General features: G+C 36.1%; 1 protein-coding gene across 1 annotated transcript in view; it reads right to left on the bottom strand.

Annotated features, from left to right (window-relative positions):
* The window catches only part of ASCC3 (activating signal cointegrator 1 complex subunit 3), a 281,915-nt gene that overhangs the window by 216,805 nt on the left and 52,968 nt on the right, over positions 1-12,142 (bottom strand). The gene's annotated exons all lie outside the window — the stretch shown is intronic.

Raw genomic sequence — 12,142 nt, forward strand, 5'->3', positions numbered from 1 at the left:
AATCATATTCTCACAAATCCCAAAGAAACCAGCAGCACTCCCAGAAGTTGTTCTACTTGATCTACTGTATGAAAACAACAGGTAGATGAGGGAAGCTGAACTTGTGTGGTAAAGTCATCACCATGTGGGAACAAGCGAAATTCAAGCATCAAAAGACACGAAATACAATGCTTTAAAAAATAATTATATATATATATGGGAAATATGTCTAGCGAGTTCTGATTCTTAAAAAAAAAAAAAGCGAAAGTGTGTAGGCAGGTGTATTGCCATCCTCAACAAATCAGATAAGCTGCAATGAATCAAGAAATACACACTCTCATAACTCCCCCTCTTGAGATCTCTCAAAATAAGCCACATGAAAACTGGAAACCTGCTCTTCAGTAGCATAACCTCTTCCATACTTTCTCCATCCTTTAGCACAGTGTAGCGGAGACTTGTGGTGCCTTTTTTTTTTTTTTTTTTTTACTAAAATAAAGATGTGCAACAGTAGTTCAATGAGGAGCTTCCACAGACTCCTATTGAACTCTTCTGCACACTTTATTCTTTTTTTTTTTTAAAAGGTACTCAAAATTACTTTCATTGGTTGAATCTTTACACAAATTAAAATATTGACAGGCAAAAGTAGGCACTTTGATTACTTCTAGCTACAGGCAGATGCATCTATTCCCACAGTGGCTCACAGCAGGTGTTTTTCAGCAGCTGGTGCCCTTTACTGGTTTGCCTTTGTAAGTGTTCCCATCAGATTTTCAACAATTTCAGAGGTAGTACTAGGTAACATACACACACTTGGCAGCTGTGCAGAAAATGAAACAGGCTTAATGTTTTCTTCAAGTCAGACACAGTCAATTTTACCTCATGTTAATATTAAAAAGTGCATTTGTCTATTCACATTTGTTATTTGCATGTAAGGGACAAGAACAACCAAAAAGCCAATTAACTACAAGAATATGCAAGACTCACTTGTGAGAGTAGCATAATAAATAACAATTTCAGCAGGTTTTGCCTAGTAATTCATATACAGCCATATGAGTTTAAAGAACTAAAATAAATTAAATTATTTATATTCACTAATATAAATAATGCTCAGTATTAACCTTTGACCCATATTGTCAATGAATTATTCTTGTCTTTGAGATTGACCTGCCTAAGAAGTGATAACTTGGATTTTACACAGCTGCTTACATTAAAGAAAGTTGCGCATTTATAGTACTTAGAACAAGCAGAATATCTGTAAATGAGAGTATCTATTTAAGTTTCAGTTACAACTTCACTAATGAAAGAACATTTGAAAATGGTATTTTAAATTCACAAGATTTTTTTTCTGGCTGTACTTATGCTAAACTTTTTTTTTTTCCTGTATGTTTCTAATGTCAAGCCTTTGAAAATACAAACATGCTTAAACACACACACAGCATATTTATTAGTTTTTCATAGCATCCTATCTTGCTCAGGTAACATAATTGCCCAACTTCTAAGAGGTTAAGAGGCTCTTTTACAGAGGAAACCTTCAGTCAGTCTCATTCCAGAAGAATCGAACATTCACCATGTCAAACCAAACCAAACAAACAAAACAACAAACTCCTGTGAGCATATCAAGACAGGTTTATGACATCACAGGGAGGGAACACTGTTTTGGAGTAAGAAAAAGGCTGTACTGTGCATTAATTTTTTAATCAGGGAGACACTCTACAATCTGAAAATGTGGATGTAATGGATGTCTGCAACATCCACATACTCGGTCTATCAAAGGTGTGTCCAAGATCATAGAACCAAAAACCCTGAGCATGGCAGCAGCCACGCAGCCAGTCATTCACTGCATCCATTCATCCCCTTCTTGGGCCCCAGCCTGGGAAGATAGAGAAGAATACTACCTGCATTCCCAACCCCTTCAACATCTTTCCAAGGGACATAAAGTCCCTTTTGTTATTTCTGAGTCTCCTTGTCACAGCCTCATTTGACCTTACAGGAAAAAGTAGGAATTTTTGGTAGTTCTCTGGCTTTACCAGGCTTGGTAGCCTCTTCACGATACCACAAATGCAGAACCCAGCGGGAAGCATCCTCTTTATGCTCATTGTTCATTCTTCCTCATCCCAAAAGAGATGAGCATTATTTCCACAATGGTGGATTGACACAGATTATTTTAGAATGTATGGTCTGCTGCTCCATGGAAAGCTGCTTTTTGTTCTTCCTAAAATCTGACAAGATGATACGTCAGTTCTTGTCCCTCCCCAATTATTCACAATCTTCCTCTCTTTTCTGCATCCCACATACGTCTCTATAAGGGACACAGATTTTTTTTTTTTTTTTTTTTGCCTACCTACTCATCTTTTTTTTTTTCCTCCTCTGGGGAGCTGAGGGAGATAGAGGAGGAGGATATATAAAATAGTGCCAGTGGTGACAGATCTGGTAAAAAGTATTATTAACTTTGAAAATCACCTATGGATTAATAGCAAATACGTATACACACATGCACACCATGTGTGTTGTATGTGTTGCATATATACATATAATAAATATATACATTTTATGTATGATTGCTTTTGTTTTTATACATCTATAATCTCGGACTGAGAATGGAGGCAACATCATGGATTATGATAATGATGCCAGTCATGCCACACTTACCTAAAGCAGTGATGTTTCAGAACAGTTTTGATTCAAAAAAAAAAAACAAAAAAACACAACAGATTAAAATAGTGTCAAAAGGTATCTCTATGCCAAATCAAAAATCACAGTTTTTGAATGTTAACAGTGTACCGCAATCCTTACTGACAGGTACACAGAATTCCAAAATGTTTTAAAAATAATTGCAAGTTACAAAATACAATGCACTAGAGGAACCTCATGAAATGGCTAAGAAATGAACACATCCAATATTTCATTCAACTGTTACGAGCTAGCACACACATGAGATGTGTATCTCAGAATAAGCAAAAAAAAAAAAAAAGTTGTGTTATGAGTTTTTGCAAAAAAAAAAAAAAAAGTCAATTTCTTTCTTGATTTCTTATTCTTAGAAAGCCTTGATATCACCATCCCAGTTATTATCCTAGTTATTAAACATTTTCCTTTCTTCTGTTTTACTATCATTACCCTAAAAAAGAAAATCTTTATCATCAGCCAACATCTTTTGAGATAATTCATTCTTTTCTCTCTCCTTTCAGCATAAGCATTAATAGCATTAAACTATTATTCTGATGTTTTAGGAAACCTACTTTATATATTGTGATACAGATTTCAGAGATGCAAGAATATCCTCATTTCAGGAGACAAATATAGGTAGAACCGTGTTTATTATGGCAGTATCAGATTATCAGACAAAATCTTCCATCTGTAAAATATTTATCAATTACCTATTTGTATTTGATTATATATCTACTTCTTTCCTGAACTTTCATTATAATGTTAGTTTTCAACTTCTCTAACTCATGGCTGTTGGCAACTCTTTGTAATCACTCATCCTTCCAGGCTTTGCTCCCAAGAACTGTGCCTTGCTGGAACTGTACACATGTCATGTTAAATCAATAAATTAAGAAAATCACATTTCATTCCATAATTATTTCAAAGTTGTACTACAGCATTCAAAGCCTTGCTATCACTGTATCAAATACCATCTCAGGTCTACTTCAATCTTTTTTTTTTTTAAATATTTAGATAAGTTTTGTTTAAAATGCGTTACTTAAAATAAATCAGATGAATGATCTGGAAGGCAATAAAATCATTGATTCTGTTGACCAAAAAAAGAGCATCCTATTAGAAAAAGACCTTTTAAACTAACAGAAAAAATTTTACTAATCCAGAAAAATACTATGGTATCATTTATAATATTAAAGTCTATATCTATAACATGAGAATATTTTTGAAAATATTTTTTCAAATATTTGTCATGATGGGCAGATGTTTTCTATTGCTGAAAGAAGAAGAACTATTAGCATTCAGGAAATCCTATAGTGATATCTAAAATCAGGAAAGCTAAAAGTGAAGCATGTTTTAAAAACAATTACATTCTATGAGCTGAATTCAAGTATAGTGAGCGTCTTCCAGTCATGAATTAGTGGCCAGGCACTTGACACTGTTGAGAAGTCAGAAGTCACAATGCAACAGAGCCCTGTTCTGCCTTTCTCCAACTTGGATTACAAACAATTTTTGAGACCAGAATTCCACTTTACAGGTTGCATGACATAGCAACAGATCGTGATGGACGATGGTATTACGTCAACTTTAGGTTGGATGTTAGGAAGAACTTCTTTACCGAAAGGGTTGTTAGACATTGGAACAGGCTGCCCAGGGAACTGGTGGAGTCACCATCCCTGGAAGTCTTTAAAAGACGTTTAGATGTAGAGCTTAGGGATATTGTTTAGTGTGGACTGTTAGTGTTAGGTCAGAGGTTGGACTCTATGATCTTGAGGTCTCTTCCAACCTAGAAATTCTGTGATTCTGTGATTACTTTGGTGATGAAGTAATAAACTACTTCTAGTATGAAACAGGACTTTCCTGATGCAAAAGATGATAATTTTACAGAATACAGACCACAGACTGCTGGTTCAGCATGAAGCATGTCTTTTTGTGTGCTTTCAGGCACAGAAATCATACTTTCTCAGACAATATAAACAGAACAACGCATAAAAGCCTCAGATAACTCAAAGTTAGATATTCATACAATTTGACAAAGAAATTGTAAATACTGACATTGGAATTCCAAAGTATGAATTCTAATGAGCATTCTAAAATACTCATTAAATCATATGATGAATAAAATGAAGCTAGAAGGCTTTAAGATTAATGTAAATCTTAACTACAATATTCTTGTTAACCTGTTATTTCTTGTTAACCTTTTATTGCGAATTTAACCTTCTTGGAACCCTCATTCATGAAAGGTGAAGACAGATAATAACTCCTAATATACATTACCAGCTCTTTAAAACATTGTAGCAAGACCTACATTTTTTTTTCTTAAGTTGGGACTAATAATTATGGAACTTGTAAGCTTTCTTCAGAGCAATTTTAAAGTATACTTTCATTGGATAAATAACAAAATATCAATAAAACTAGAATTTTTTTTTATTTTTTTTTTAAATAAACAGTCCAATTGTCAATTGCTATTTGAAAAATATGGAAATGAAATAGACTCTAATATCAACTTTGGAATAAATGGTCAAACATTCTGGATGTGAAAAACGTAATTTTGAAAAATATAATTTATGCAAAGAACTTCTGTACTTTTATTCAATAGGCTTGCTTGAATAACTCAAAAAGCAAGAAAACATTACAGAAAAAGGGAATATTGATTTTGTAATAATTCCTTCACAGAATGCAGAGGAAAAAAAAAAAACAAAAAACAAAAAAAAAAACCTTATTTAGACCATTAAGTAGTGTTAGTAAAAGGAAATGGCTATAGCATGAAACAAAGAAATAAATCCTACACTGAATACCCACTTTAGGTAATACCCTGAAGTAATTTTTCACCAACAGCAATTTGTTAGATACAAGATTGTGAAAACAGGTTTAAGAGGAACTCTGCCTGACCTGAGTTTATGACTTTAGAGGTACATTTATTTGGCAAAAAGGCTGGCATGAGAACACCTTTATAGTAAGTAGGAAAATATATTTCAGTAATGGTCAAGCTGCATGTCAAGCACCCAAAGCTAATAAATCTATACTTACACTTAGTCAATTTTTTTAAGTTCTTGTTATTGAAACAACCCAGCTAACATGCCCTTTTTGTAAGTAATAGTACTGTAATTCCTCAGATTTAACTGGTGTGACCAACTTACTTACAAGCCACGTGGAGTCATACTATGATGAAAACACAACTCTCCAAATACCAGTAAATGCCAAGAATAATAGTTATCTACAAATTGAGTTGGGGTTGGAATTTACTGCCTTGCAGTAAGCAAGAACACTTCCTTCCCTTGCATGACTCTTCCAGCAGGACGTGGGGTGCCCCACTGCCATTGACGACACCGGAGATGCTCCTGAGCAGCAGTGCGGCATTCTCCGTGCAAAGCACTAGTTGCTGCTCCCCACTCAACACGGGTAGGAAAAAAAAAAATGACACGTATGGAGTTGTTAGACTGTGGCAGGAGGTGAAGCAGCACAGAAAATATAATATAATATAATAAAAATATATAACAATTAGAAATATAATAATATTTCTAATAGTGTAGAAAAGTAGGCGTATCAAAACTGTTCCTATTGCCAGCAGTTTATGACAGATGATACCTTATACTTTATGGCTGCTAAATTGTGAAAGGTTGGCCACTAGATCTCATATTTGCAGTACATAAAGGAATTAAGTAGGAATAGTAGCTGCAAGAATTTGAATTTTTGCCGGTTTCAATCATAAGTTTCATCTTAGCATCTCTGTTCTCGCCATATAGTTTCAGATAATAATTTGCCAAACCTAAATATACTGTATTGATACAAATATGTTATTTCTTCATTCTAGGGTGCAGCTGAAGATACATCCTGATTACACTGCCAAAATAAGAGCTTCCTGTTAAGGCCTGTGCTAGTTCAAGTCATGGTTTCTCCCTTTGGTGTTGGTTCAGTTTCGCCATTTTGCCTTATATTTGTACCAAAAAAGGTAATTTAAAAAAGTCTTCAATTTCATTAAAATAGATTTGTTAGAATTGTTATTTAGAGGAATACATTTCTCATCTTCTTAGCCTACGTTTATGCCAACCTAAGGACGTAACAAAAATGCAAATAATACTTAAAACATTTAAAATGTTACTTCAGCTTACATGATCCAGAGGCTTAGCTTTTGGCGAGAAGTTCAAAACATAAATGAACTCCTCATTATGAACTCAGTCCTAACCTTAAGAACTGTGAAGATTAAACTTAACAGAGCATTTTGCAATGTGCATGGTGCATTGTCAAAGACTGCACCCAAACTGCTGACTATGTAACCAAAATCACATAACTGAAGAGAAATATATATCATACTTAAAAGTACTCTTGTGCAAATGCAAACATACAGACTAAAAAGAAACAAAGCTCCTTTGAGACAAAAGCCTGTAAGATAAAAATTCTTGCATAAATATTCAGCTGAAAGTGAAATATTTTTCAAAGATCTAGCTCTTTCTTAGATTAATTCTTACGTTCTCCTTATTGAAAGGAAACTTAAAGGTAAATTAAACTTTCTGATAATTTAGCTTAATTACCAGCATTATGTTATGTCTACACCTCAAGGACTCTCTGAGGATTTTTTTTGTCCCTTAAAGACAGAGATGACAGAGTAACCAAGTAACAGAATTTTCATGTGCCAGGTAATCTGAATATTAAGTTGAATGTTGATTTTTTCCCCCTCTCCTTAGCCTCTACACCACCAACTGCCACCTCTGCTACCCACTTGAATTTTACACTACTACACTGTATGAACATATTAACTTCTTGAGATGCATGCACTCTGCCGCACAGTGAAGCTTCTGTAGGTATGTTTCCAGATCGACGCTTGCCAACATACATAATAGACATCATTAAGTACTAAATTTTATTTTTTATTGCCACTTTCCTTCTCATGTACTTTTTTTATTGGTCACACTTCAGAGTCGGGTTTAGTTCTTTCCAGTCCTTTGGGAAAATAGATGCAGTGCAGGTTTTTAACCTTGAATGAATGGAGATACCACTGGAAATTTTCAAATCAAAAAGTAGGATTCTTTATAATGTCAAGAGCATATAACCTGGACTGTGTTAGGTATAACTATTTGACGTTGTTGGACCTGTATTGGACTTGGTGATCTTATGATAATCTTACTTGGTGATCTTTTCCAAACTAAATCAGAGAATTATTCAGATTTGAAAACACCTCTAAGATCACCAAGTCCAACTGTTAAAACCAGCACTTCCAAGTCTACTACTGAACAATGTTCCTTAAGCACTACATCTACACATCTTCTGAATAACTCCAGGGATGGTGACTCAGCCACTTCCCTGGGCAGCCAATGTTTTGCAATCCTTTCAAGTGAAGAATTTTTTCCTAATATCCAACTTAAACCTCCCCTGAACAACTTGAGGCCATTTCCACTTGTCCTATCACTTGTTACTTGGGAAAAGACAGTGATCCCCACTCCGCTACAACCTCCTTTGAGACAGTTCTACAGAGTGATAAGGTCTCCCCCTGAGCCTCCTTTTCTCTAGTCTAAGTAATCCCATTTTCTCAAGCTGCTTCTCATAGGACTTTTGTTCCAAGCCCTTCATCAGCTTTGTTGCCCTTCTCTAGACATGCTCCAGCACCTCGATGTCTTTCTTGTAGTGGGGGGCCTGAAACTGAACACAGTACTTGAGGTGCAGCCTCACTAGAGCTGAGTACAGAGGGACAATCACTTCCCTAGTCCTGTTGGCTACACTATTTCTGACACCAGTCAGTATGCTATTGGCCCTCTACACACTTGGGCAAAGGAGTTAACAAGTCAAGAAGAGTCCAGAAAGCGGCACAAGGAACTCTCTTACGGTACAAAATTTGTACTATTCTGTGCTTGAAACAATTCCTAGTATGTCATACAAGTGTCTCTAAGGTTTCAAAGGTGGCACACATTTAAATGAAAAGGAGGAAGCTCAGCAAAGAAATTGCCTAATACTTTTTTTCACTAGAACAGCAGTATACAATCCTTTTTGCTTGCTGGAGTTCAAGAAGCATATGGACAAGGCTCTCAGAAATATGGTTTGATTTTTTTGGATCCTGTGTGGAGCCAGGAGTTGGACTCAATCTGTGTGGTCCCTTCCAACTTGGAATATTCCATGGTTCTATGGTCTTCTATAGTGTAAAACCATTTTTACTGTTGTCACCATATCATAGCTTGTCAAAATGAGGAAAAGAAAGCTAGACCTTACAGAAGAAAGCATACAGCAAATGAAGATTACTATTGGTAATCGTCTACCATTATCTTGTAGAGAAAGTGTCTCCAGGGAGGTTGTCAGCAGTATATAACAGCTGGCCTCTTCCCACCAGGTTGAAACCACACAGCTTTAGGAGCTCTGCAAGGACTCCCAAACACGCTACATTGAATCCCAATCTGCTCCCTCTTGAGCTCTGCCTCTGTGGAAAATAACCTCAGAGCTTAAGCCTGAAAGTCAAACAGTTCTACTTTTCAAGTAACAGTTTTAAAGTGATCTATTTTCTGGACTTAAAAAGATAATTTTAAAAGAGGAAACATCTTAGAAACAATTTATTATTATTATTATTATTTTCTTTTTTTATTTTTATTTTTAATACCTGGACGAAAACATCTTGGTACCCAAGGCAAAAGGAAAGAATCATCTGGAGCATCAGCTTGGATGTAGCCAGAACAGTCAAATGGCAAGGCAAGAAACTCACAAAAAAATGCAACAGAAATCGGACCGTTGAAACAGAGAACAGACGAAAACAGAAAGAAAAGCCTCAAAGGAAGGAAAATATTTATAATTTTTGAATACATCAAGATTTCTCTATACATCAACAAGTACCTGGACAGCTTTGTGATAAATATGCTTGTAACAGACACAATAGCTGGTTTAGCTGTTCTATGCTTTTTTCTCCCTCCCCTGGAGAACTTTATTATTATGGGTGGCATGTACATTGACTCGTTAAACACTTTGATCACAGAATGAATACCTTAATCTGTATGTTCAGACCATCTCAATGGCTTTCATAAAAAATGTAGTAATAATGGCATCTCATAATAGTAACAGCAAAACTCCCAGCTTCCTCATGATGCCTTTAGATACCACTACAAACTATTTACAGTTACATGTACTGTCACCAATTTTCCTGCCCATCTGTTTTTACTTTATATAATCTTGCAAACATACCAATACAGAGAAATGATAGTTATCTTACAAGCTCTTATATATACTACATAGAGAACGCTAAACAAGTTTATTTTGCTGCTTTTGATTAACACTATTTCACCAAAAAGAATAAACTATATTGACAGGAAAACTTTTTGCCCTCTAAATTGGCTTGAGTTTATCGGCAAAAATTTTAAGCACCAAGATTTTAAGAGATGAAAGATCTAAAACAGACATACAGAAAATAACTTTTGCCTTAACCAAGGTATCTTAAACAATGCACACATTGGAAATTTCAATTGCTTTACCTAGTTAAGAAAAAGGTGCTGTTCAGTAAGATTCAAATCTAAGAGTCCCACTCAAAGAAACAGGAATCTGAAAAGTAGGGGTTGGGGGGGGCCGATTAAATACACAAGTATTCATACATTAAAGACTGTCATTGCTGTTGACACCTTGTTTCCTGTAAATAGGAAGCATATGGAAGAGTAAAGATTTAAAGATTGCTTCATTTTCAAAATGTCACTTTAAAACTGAAAAGCATACCTCTTGATGATACATAGGCTACAAAAGAGATGAAATATTTATGAAATTTGTATAATTGATACATTCTACCTTTATTTTAAACACTTTAAATGTAAATATCTGTAAACCATCTCTGTCTGAAATTTTTCTATCCGAACTACATTTTTCTGAGGAGTAGCTGTCTCCTGAAACATTGGTATTTCTGGCAAAACTACAGATTAATAGGTAATATTTAGCTCTGTGCTTAGGGGAAAAGACATTTCATTGCAAAAAGCTGTCATGCTTCAAGTTGTCATATAAAATGTCACATTTTACAGCTGCAGTGGCTCAACTTTTCTATCTAGTTAAGCTGTCAGTCACTTCATAAACATGACAGTAGGTACTGTCACCCAAGCACAAAAGAATAGATTCAGGTTCTAAAATTATACTGTCTTCTGTTTTAAGAGTTAAATCTTTATGTAAGACAAACTTTACTAAAAACCCCAAAAAAGTTCTCTGGGTGACCATATTAAATTTATATTCTCATATTCTGTTTTTCCACAGGGAAAAAAAAGTGGAACATTTTTCCATGTTGTATGTGGTTTAAGAGCTAAGAAACATAAAGCCTTCTTCACACACGCATATGACTTGCTCTTTATGTTCCCCTTGAAATCAATAGCAAATCTACCATTCATCAACAGGTTTGACAAATACAGCAAGGAGCAAACAGGTAGATGTGATAGGGTACTTCAAGTTCTTGACTGTGAATACTAACTGCAGACTTAATGCTAGTTTCTTCTTCCCTTGCTTCAGCTTTTTCATCATTTTAAAATCAATAAACTTTAAAATGTTAATCTTTGTTTCACTTGCATTTTTTCCTCACTGCTCTTCATTTTCTATCATCAAAGTTTTACTAATAATAATTTACCACCTTCTGCTATTCCAGAGCACCATTCCAGCTTTTGCACCATATGCAGTATATGGCACCATAACTCAATACCTTGCACCACTATCATGCAGTCCCAAGGACGGCATAACAGTGCTGTGCCATCACCAGCCAATCTTCAGAAGTCAAGATACAGAACCCAAGGTTCACTCCTCCATAAAAAGCACAGAATGGCTGTAGTATCTTTAACAACTTTATTGATGGTTTGGATGAGGGAACTGAGTACACACTCAGTAAGTATGCAGATGACACCAAGTTAGGGGGTAGCATCAATCTGCCGGGGGCTAAGAAGGTCCTGCAGAGGGATCTGGACAGGATGGATCAATGGGCAGAGGCCAACGGGATGAGGTTCAACATGGCTAAGCGCCAGGTCCTGCACTTTGGTCACAACAACCGTTGTGCATGCAGCACAACAGGCTTGGGGCAGAGTGGCTGGAAAGCTGTGCAGAGGAAAAGGATCTAGGGGTGCTAATGGATGCTCACCTGAACATGAGCCAGCAGTGCGCCCAGGTAGCCAAGAAGGCCAATGGCATCCTGGCTTGTATCAGGAATAGTGCAACCAGCAGGACTAGGGAGGTGATCATCCCTCTGTACTCAGCTCTGGTGAGGCTGTACCTCAAGTACTGTGTTCAGTTTTGGGCCCTTCATTACGAGAAAGACATCAAGGCCCTGGAACATTGCTGGAGAATGACTGCAAAGCTGGTGAAGGGCCTGGAACACAAGCACTGTGAGGAGCAACTGAGGGAAGTGGAATTCTTCAGTCTGGAGAAGAGGAGGCCTTATTGCTCTGTCTACAATTAACTGAAAGGAAGTTGTGGGGAGCCGGGAGTCAGCTTCCTCTCACTAGCAATAGGACAAGAGGGAATGGCCTCAAGCTGCACCAGGAGAGGTTCAGGTTGGAAATTAGGAGACATTTCTTCTCAGAAA

The sequence above is a fragment of the Aythya marila genome, assembly GCF_965140915.1.
Source record: "Aythya marila genome assembly, chromosome: 3".
NCBI classification, from domain to species: domain Eukaryota; kingdom Metazoa; phylum Chordata; class Aves; order Anseriformes; family Anatidae; genus Aythya; species Aythya marila.